The sequence below is a fragment of the Bidens hawaiensis genome, unplaced genomic scaffold (assembly GCF_021521415.1).
Source record: "Bidens hawaiensis isolate Kalapana, Puna unplaced genomic scaffold, B.hawaiensis_p1.1 tig00002839_1, whole genome shotgun sequence".
Classification (NCBI taxonomy): domain Eukaryota; kingdom Viridiplantae; phylum Streptophyta; class Magnoliopsida; order Asterales; family Asteraceae; genus Bidens; species Bidens hawaiensis.
In genome coordinates, this window is record NW_027491153.1 from 320,982 (window position 1) to 330,641 (window position 9,660).

Genomic DNA, 9,660 nt, shown 5'->3' on the forward strand with positions numbered 1-9,660 from the left:
TCTTTCTACCAAATAAACACCTGAAGGTCCAACTGTATACAGATGCAAATTGGGCATGAGATAAAGATGACGAAAGATCAACTTAGGATATTTCACTCTAGTTGGTGGAAATTTGGATATATGGAAAAGCATACAGTATAAGGTAGTAGCATTTATGTAGAAATCGGGTTCCCAGCCAAGCCCAAGGGTGGGGCAAGGAGGGCTACGGCCTAAGGCCCGGTCATTCCGAGGGCCCAAAACGTTTTTCTTTATATTATATATTTTATACATTTATGTATATAATTTAGATTTTGATAAAAAAAAAGTCAATAGGATGTAAATGATGGAGTGGGAAAGCATGTTTGTTTGTTCTTATTCTATGCAGGTTCAAGTCCCCACGCATGCCAACATTTTATAACCTTGTATTTAACACAATGACTAGAAATCCAAAGTTTATACAAATAAAGTTGGACTTGTAAGTAATTCAAAGTGGTCACATAATAAAAAATTTAGCTCTCCTACTACTTAGGCAATTTAAATCATAATTTTATCATTACCATTAACGCATTTAAATCATTATTGCTATTGAGAACGATATAGTACAGAGTATGGATTACAAAATGTTGATCGAGACCTTTGCTTCCAATAATGCTTGGAGATGTTCATGATTTGTTTAAGTATTTAAATTAGATCATTTTGCTACAATAATTTTATTTTATTTTTTATTGTTATCAAAATTTTATAAATTATATATGAGATATTGAGTTTATATATTAGCGGACCGTTTTTATAATTCGCCCCAGGCACTGTAATCTTTTGGGGTATTTTGGGGGCGGCCATGGGGTTTCTCCAAACCAAAGCCAATAGAATCATGTGTGACAATAAAGTTGTAATACAAATATTTGAAAATTCAGTTCAACACTATCATACAAAACATGTGGAGGTTGATAGGCACATCATTAAAGAAAAACTTGAAGCCAAGACTATAGAGCTACCATCATTCGATCAAAAGACCAATTAGCAGATATATTAACAAAGACCATGAACGGAAGAATATTCAGCAACTGTGTTGACAAGTTGAGTATTAGAAACCCCACTACTCAACTTAAATGAGAATGTTAGAAAATAACAAAATATCAGGAGATTAGTTTTTTGATATCATCTCCAAATTTAAAATTTGATGCAGCGGTATAAACAAAACGAAGATCGAATCACGTTGATTCAGTGAATATCGTGATGAACTTCAAAACTCCCAAATCCCACCCTAAGGTCTAGGAAAAATGAAGAGAAAAATGAAATTTATTAATATTCAAGTCTGTCCTTCTGAATTACAAAACCAACATATAAATAAGTGTTCTAATAAGAAATGGGCCTAAAATGGGCCATGGGCCAAACACAAACCCAAAAACAAAAACATAAAAAGTGTTGAAAAAACATTAAAAGGCCCAAAACTTTATTTAGGAGGTGTTTTTGGGCTTCGGACAGGGGGCAAACCGCTGTAGGCCAAGTTATGCCCATTTTCGTGGGCCACCTTTTATAGCGCGATCTTGGGCCTCCAAATACATAATAGCCCGGTCTTCAATACTTGGGCCCACATCATTCCCCTTGGATAGAAAAAATTCGACCTCGAATCCGTAGCATCTTTATCATCAGAAGTGTCTCCGTAATAAGGTAGTAAATGCTTCACATTAAACACATCAGAACAACGGACTTGACTCGGCAGCTTTAGACGATAAGCATTTGTGTTTATCTTCTCCACAATTTCCACGGGTCCAATATTCTTAGCTGATAATTTGTTATATTCCCCAATAGAAAAGCGATCTTTTGTCAAAACAGCCCAGACAAAATCACCTTCTTCAAATTCAACATGTCTTCGCTTTTGATCCGCAGCCTGCTTATACTTTGAATTTGCTCGAACCAGGTTGTCATGCACATCTTTATGAATTTCATGTAGCCCTTCAACAAAATCTTTCACCTTCTTGGGTACAGAACCAGGAACAAGAAATGACATCAGATCAAGGGGTCGCCGTGGCTGAGCAGAATAAACCACTTGAAAAGGACTAAACCCGGTACTTCCATTGACAGCATGACTATGAGCAAACTCAGCTTGACATAGCTTTTTATCCCAAGACTTCACATGATCACCCACAAGACACCGCAAAATATTACCAAGGGACCCATTAACAACCTCCGTTTGCCCATCCGTTTAAGGGTGGTAGGCACTACTGAAGTTAAGCTGAGTGCTGACCATCTTCCACAGGCTGCGCCAAAAATGACTCAAGAAACGAGTGTCCTGATCAGAAACAATAGAAGATGGTAAACCATGCAAACGATAGACATCCCGAAAGAATAACTGAGCCAAATTAACTGCATCTGTCGTCTTCTTACAAAGAATAAAGTGCACCATCTTAGAAAACCGATCAACCACAACAAATATCGAATCGTTTCCCCTCTGAGTCCGTGGCAACCCCAACACAAAATCCATACTAATATCATTCCAAGGCTGTGATGGGACCGGTAAAGGCATATAAAGTCCCACATTAGTAGCCGTGCCCTTTGAGACTTAGCAAATTCGACACCTTTTAACATAACGATCTATCTCTTTCCTCATAGTAGGCCAGAAGTTGGAAGACTGCACCAAATTTAAAGTACGGTCACGACCAACATAACCCTCCCCATGTAACTCCTGAATAATTTTCAACCGAAGACTGGAGTCAGGAATACATAGCTGATTCCCTTTGAACAAAAACCCGTCATGCAAAAGAAAGTCTGACTTCTGACCCGCTTGCACATCCTGCAACACAACTGAAAAATACGAGTCAGTGGTTAACTGCTCACGAATAACATCCAACCCCAGCACATTGATTCTCACGGAAACAAGCAGATTTCCCCTCCTGCTCAAGGCATCAGCAACACGGTTTGAAACACCAGTTTTGTGTTTGACCACAAAAGTAAACTTTTCAAGAAAAGCTAACCAACGCCCGTGCTTATGAGATATCTTGTCTTGCGTACGAATATGCCTTAGAGAATCATGATCAGTGAATAAAACAAATTCTTTATGAAACAAATAGTAACGCCAATGCTTTACAGCTTGGACCACTGCATAAAACTCCAAGTCATAAGTACTATATCTCAACTTTGCCATTGTTAACTTCTCACTAAAATAAGCAATTGGTCGACCCCCTTGACTGAGGACCCCGCCAATCCCAACCTTCGAGGCGTCAGTATGAAGTTCAAAAACTTGTGAAAAGTTAGGCAATACCAGAATTGGAGCGGTAGTGTGCTTTTCCTTGATAACCTGAAAACCTAACTTTGCTCCCTCTGTCCATACAAACGTCTTTCCTTTCATGCAATCTGTCATAGGGGCCATATTGGAACTGAAGTGTGGAATGAACCGCCTATAAAAAGAAGCAAGCCCAAGAAAACTGCGGACTTCAGTAATGGTGGTAGGAGTTGGCCAGTTTTCAACAGCTGCAACTTTAGATTCTTCCACCTGTATCCCATCTCCTGAAATAACATACCCTAAGAACATAACTTTAGGGGTCATGAACACACATTTCTTTGTTGCTGCATAGAAACTGTCTCTGCGAAGTAAGGCCAAAACCTTCTTGACATGCACGACATGCTCACTGAAAGAAGCACAATAAATAAGAATATCATCAAAATATACCACCACAAACTTCCCAATAAAAGGCCTGAGCAACTGATTCATCACACGCATAAAAGTACTAGGCGCGTTTGATAAACCAAAAGGCATCACCAACCACTCATACAACCCTTCACGAGTCTTGAAGGTTGTTTTCCACTCATCCCCAGGTCTAAGATGAATCTGGTAATAACCACTCTTCAAATCCAACTTTGTGAAAATAGTGGCACCACTAATCTGGTCAAGCAAATCATCAAGTCGAGGAATAGGAAACATGTACCTCACAGTAATCTTGTTGATGGCTCGACTATCGACACACATCCGCCAGGTACCATCCTTCTTTGGAGTTAACAAAGCAGGAACAGCACAAGGGCTCATACTTTCACGAACATGACCCTTAGAAATCAGCTCCTCAACCTGTCTACGCAACTCTTCATGTTCTCTCGGGCTCGTCCTGTAATGTGGCCTATTGGGCAACTGTGAACCAGGCTCCAAATCAATATGATATTGGATGTCACGCAAAGGTGGCAGCCCATCCGGCAAGTCATCAGGGAAAACATCAGAAAATTCCTCAAGTAAAGGAATCTCAACTTCCTCGGGCATTGGTTTCCCTATCAAAACAAATACATTGTCTGCCTCCACCAACTCATCTTCAAACTGACTAATGGTCAACAGGTTACCCGACTGCTTTGTGGCTAGCTGCCTGGGCTTGCTAGGAACAAGCGTTATCTTTACCCCACCAAACATGAAGCTAAAAGAATTTGACCGTCCGTCATGTTCTATACTTCGATCATACTCCCAAGGTCTACCCAACAACAAGTGACACGCATCCATAGGAGCCACATCACACACAACATCATCTTTATATGTGGTCCCGATAGAAAAAGAAACAGGGGCTTTTTTTTAGACCGTTACCTCTCCCCCCCCCCCCCTTTTAAGCCATTGAAGCTTATAAGACTTGTGGTGACTCTCTGTCTTCAAGGCCAACTTTTGGACTACCTCTTCATAAATCAGATTATCACAACTTCCAGAATCAATAACAAACGTGCAAACCTTCCCCAGAATGGTACATGTGGAGTGGAAGATGTTATGCTTAAGCCATCCGTCTCCATCAGCCTTTGGTGTATAGCAAGAACGTCTAACCACCTAGTTCACCCCACATCACCGGTCACAAACTCCTCCTCATAATCGGGTTCTTCATCATACTCTGGGGCCTTTTCATATTCTTCATATTGTTCATCATCAGATTCAACAAACAAATGCCTCTTACCAAACTGTTACATTCAACTTGCCTATGACCCACCACAATTAAAACACTTCACCCCGCTACTACTAGCCCCCTTAGAAGTCGACCCAATGTTGTTGGCCCCCGACCTTTGCTGACTTGGCACGACACGAGGTCCTCCACTACCCGACCCCGAATTTCCTCCAGCAAGGGCTGGTGAATATGAACCGCCCACCCGACGGTTTTGTTTTTCAAAAGCCAACGCCCTTTGGTATGCCTCGGCGACCGTTAACGGATAAAAAGATTTACAGAGTCCATGATCTGAACCGTTAAACCCCCAATATACCGAGCAACGAGTTGTTCATCGTTTTCTTGAATATCATTACGAGCAACCAAATGATAAAACTCGGTCGTATATTCCTCAACCGATCTGGATCCATGTTTCAGATTCTGCAAACGTTGATACATCAATTGTTGAAAGTTGTGAGGTAAAAGGGTATCCCGCAAACACTTTCTCATCTTGGCCCATGTCACGATCTGTGACTTCCCGACTCTATTTCGTGTCATCTTCAACTGTTTCCGCCATGCTGATGCCCTCCCACGTAGCCCGGTAGCGATCAAAGAGACCCGCTTATTTTCAGGGACCTCTCGGAACTCAAACACCTCTTCTACAATAACCAACCAATCGATGAACCCTTCCGGATCCAAACTAGTCCCATCAAATTCTGGGATATCAGTACGGATCCCAGCATCCCAACGCCGGATTCCATCTCCACGTTCTTGTCTTGGTCCCCTCTCGTAACCTTCTTCGGAAGACGAACCGCAGTACCAAAAAACGGATTATCAGACTCCCTGTTTTCTGGGGCCGGCCTTCTACGATTCATCAAGTCAGCCATTCGATCAGTGAGTTGATCGACCACTTGATCCAATCGTTGCTCCACCCGCGCCATATATCGTTATTCCAACTCTCGTTCGTATACTTCATCGAGTGGTCTCTGTTGTCTCCTTGGAGGCATTTTCGAGCCAGGAATTCGGCTCTAATACCAACTGATGCAGCAGTATAAAGAAAACGAAGATCGAATCACGTTGATTCAGTGAATACCGTGATGAACTTCAAAACTCCCAAATCCCACCCCAGGGTCTAGGGAAAATGAAGAGAAAAATGAAATTTATTAATATTCAAGTCTACCATTCTGAATTACAAAACCAACATATAAATAAGTGTTCTAATACGAAATGGGCCTAAAATGGGCCATGGGCCAAACACAAACCCCAAAACAAAAACATAAAAAGTGCTGAAAAAACATTAAAAGGCCCAAAACTTTATTTAGGAGGCGTTTTTGGGCTTCGGATAGGGGCAAACCGCCGTAGGCTGTTTGTAACAATGTGCTCCACGTCTCAAGCTTCGATTTGACTAGTAATAGGCCTGAAACGGAGCTTCGTGAGCCAAGTTATACCCGTTTTCGTGGGCCACCTTTTATAGCGCGATCTTGTGCCTCCAAATACATAATAGCCCGGTCTTCAATACTTGGGCCGACATCATAATTTGTGATATTTCTACAGCAAGAGGATTTCTACAACAAGAGAAGACAACTAAGAATGAACCGTTGGAAAATCAAAACATATTTCATGCGCTTTATTTTTGTAATTCCAAGTCGAGAGTCAACCTGTGTGATTATTTTTCTATGAAAACAACATACTTAAATAGGCAATACAAAACAATTATTCTCTAGCTAGATTTCAATTTTTAACATATGTCTTCCACTTTGACACTTTCCAACAAAAAAGAACATTTTTTTGACACAAACTATAGTGTTTCAAGATTATTTGTGGTATATTTATACACAAACCTGTTAATTTAATTAGTTTCTTAAATTTCAAATCCATCAATTCAATTGTTAAAATGTGCAAATAGGAGGTAAGGGTGTCGAATAGGATGTGAAGTGTTAAATCCTGTAGAGTGCAACATTTAGTGTGGTAGATTAAATAGTTGGATGATAGTCAGTATATCACTACTGGGGTCCTCTTACAAATTACATTGAATACAATCTGCAACAATTCAATTGATATCAAATAAAGGTACACAATACCAAAATAATTTATTAGTTACTTTAAACAACTATGTGTGTTCAACGTACCATATCGATGCTACTGTTGGTCATTGTAGCACTAGACGAATTGAATTCAGTGCCATCTGGTGCTGAGTAATAGATGGGCACTGGCATCTTCATTGGAAGATTTGGGAGTGCACCGTCGAACTTCAGTACTTGAATTACTTAATGGATAGACGGCCTTAGACTCCGGTCAGGGTTGAGCACCATAACCCGACCGTCATCAAACGCTCAACTTCTTTTGCATTGAATTCCTTGTTGAGCATCTGATCCACACCAGAAAGCAGCTCAGCTTTTCCTAGTAGACCCCATACCCACTCAACCAACCCAAGAGCAGAGTTTGGGTCAACTTTATCTGTTGCCTTTCTCCCGCAAACTATCTCTAATGCAACTACCCCGAAGCTATACACATCCGACTCTTTGCTGGCTTTCCCAGTTGTTGCATACTCAGGAGCCATGTAGCCTAGAGTTCCAGCTAAGGCAGTTGTTTTTAGACCCACTTCATGGTCCATGAGTCGAGCCAATCCAAAGTCTCCAAGCTTTGTGTTAAAGCCTGAATCAAGCATGATGTTGCTCGCTTTTATATCTCGATGTATCACACATTGTTCACACTCTTCATGGAGATATAGCAATGCTGAGGCTAAACCTGTAGCGATCCTGTACCTAACTCCCCATTTAAGGAGACTCTTTTTGTAAAACAGATGGGAATCAAGGCTGCCGTTTGGCATAAACTCGTACACTAGCAAGAATTGAGTTTCATCATGGCACCAACCAATGAGTTGCACCAAGTTCCGGTGCCTTAAACCGCTAATGATCTTCACTTCAGTCCTGTACTCTTTCTTTCCTTGTTTAGAACCTTGTGAAATTTTCTTGACAGCTACCACGGTACCTTCACGGGATAAGTATCCCTTATAGACACACCCGAATCCTCCTTCGCCTAACTTCCGGTCACTAGAGAAGTTGTTGGTAGCCAATAATAGATCTCTAAGAGTCAATCTTTTAGGTCCGGTACCTCTTTCAAGATCATCATTTATAGTTGATGTCAAGGCAACTATATCTTCAGGTTGTTGTGTAATGTTTCTTCGTCTCCTCGAAACTATAGCATATGCTACTATGCCTCCAACAACTAGAACACCAAGAGGAATTGTTAATCTCGCTACTAGTTTCCTTTTCTTTAATTCATCTTCCTTTTCTAGTAGTGTTTTCAAGCTTGAACTGAACTTCCAGTATCCAAGAGTATGTTTCTCATATGCAAGACCGGTGGCACCCGAAAATCCAATTGTCACCAACTCGGGAAGAATTTCCCTTAAGTCAACTTTATACGAAAGGTGGATATTATCTGTGGATGGATTTTTAGCCCCATGGCGCAAAGACAGGCTCAGCATGTGAGTGGTAGCATTGTAAGTCACCCAAGCATCTGCAGGCTCTCCGTTGTGCAAACTAGCATTCCAAACGGTGAAATTTGCTGAACCGAGCGAGTTGATGTTGATGCCCACGTGACCATATGGAGGATCACCAATCCAAGTATTTGCCACACTGTCAAACTCAACAACAATCATATGGTTTTGAGGCGAGTTATAGTTAGTGTTGTTGAACAGGCCCAGATATTGACCAGTTGAGTTTGGTGGGATTTGGAAGCCGAACGGGGCAAGAAAGAAAGCAAGAGCATCCCCCATAGCTAGTCTGTTTTAATGTATCTATAACGAAAGTGAAGTGAGTGTCGAAATCAGAGAGCTTGTTGGATTGTTTGTCCCATATCCGGACGGCTTCTGTGTATTGAACATGGCCAACACGCATTACGTCATTAACTCGAGTGAACTCTATGGCACCCGAAGAAGGTACTGCATCACCTGAGTAGAGTATATTTTTTGTATCATAAAAAAAAACTAGTGATCTCGAAATCTATCGATTCAGACAAGGGCAAGAGGAATAAGTAAGAAGAAAAAACAAAGAGAATGATACAAGCAGTATCAAGACCGGGAGATGAGAAAGATTTAGCCATGAGGTAAGAGCACAGGAATCAAAATAAACTAGTGCAAAAATATTAAATAGCCATGATAGTTGATTAATTAGTCATAAGTCATTGCGTTGATTGTTGATCATTTGTTTTCCACAAACTTATGTGGTCCTTCGACGACCCATCGTTGAAAAGAGAAAAGGGTAAACGTCAATAATATTTATGTTACATCGATTGTTAACTAATATGTAATATCTAACTTAAAAAAATAAACATAATAAATAAAATACCAATTATGCAAGATTTGAATTAGATAAACAAATGTAAAATTGATGTTCTAATTGATAACCAGATTATTTGAATTGCGTTACCGGAAAAACGAAATAGGAAAAATCTCCATTTTATCTTCGATTTTGATATAGAATATAAAGAGTTTATAAGAAAATCATATAATAATTAATATAAATACAAACAAAAAACGGAGATCAAAAGCAATTGTAAATGAAATAAGGAATAATATGATAATCGGACATTAGAATAGCAAATAAAACCTTACCGGAAAACCGTAATTACTTCAAATATCAATTCAATCTTAATTTTGATAAACAACCTAAAGAGCTTATAATAAAATCATATAACAATTAAAATAAATATAAAACCTTACCGGAAACAGATATAACCTTACCGGAAAATCATGTAACATTGTTGGCCATTAGAGTATAAAATATAACCTTACCGGAAA

General features: G+C 40.0%; 1 pseudogene; it reads right to left on the reverse strand.

The window, feature by feature from the left end:
• Positions 1–6,888: 6,888 nt before the first annotated feature.
• Positions 6,889–8,999, reverse strand: LOC143621368 (L-type lectin-domain containing receptor kinase IX.1 pseudogene; annotated as a pseudogene).
• Positions 9,000–9,660: the final 661 nt, after the last annotated feature.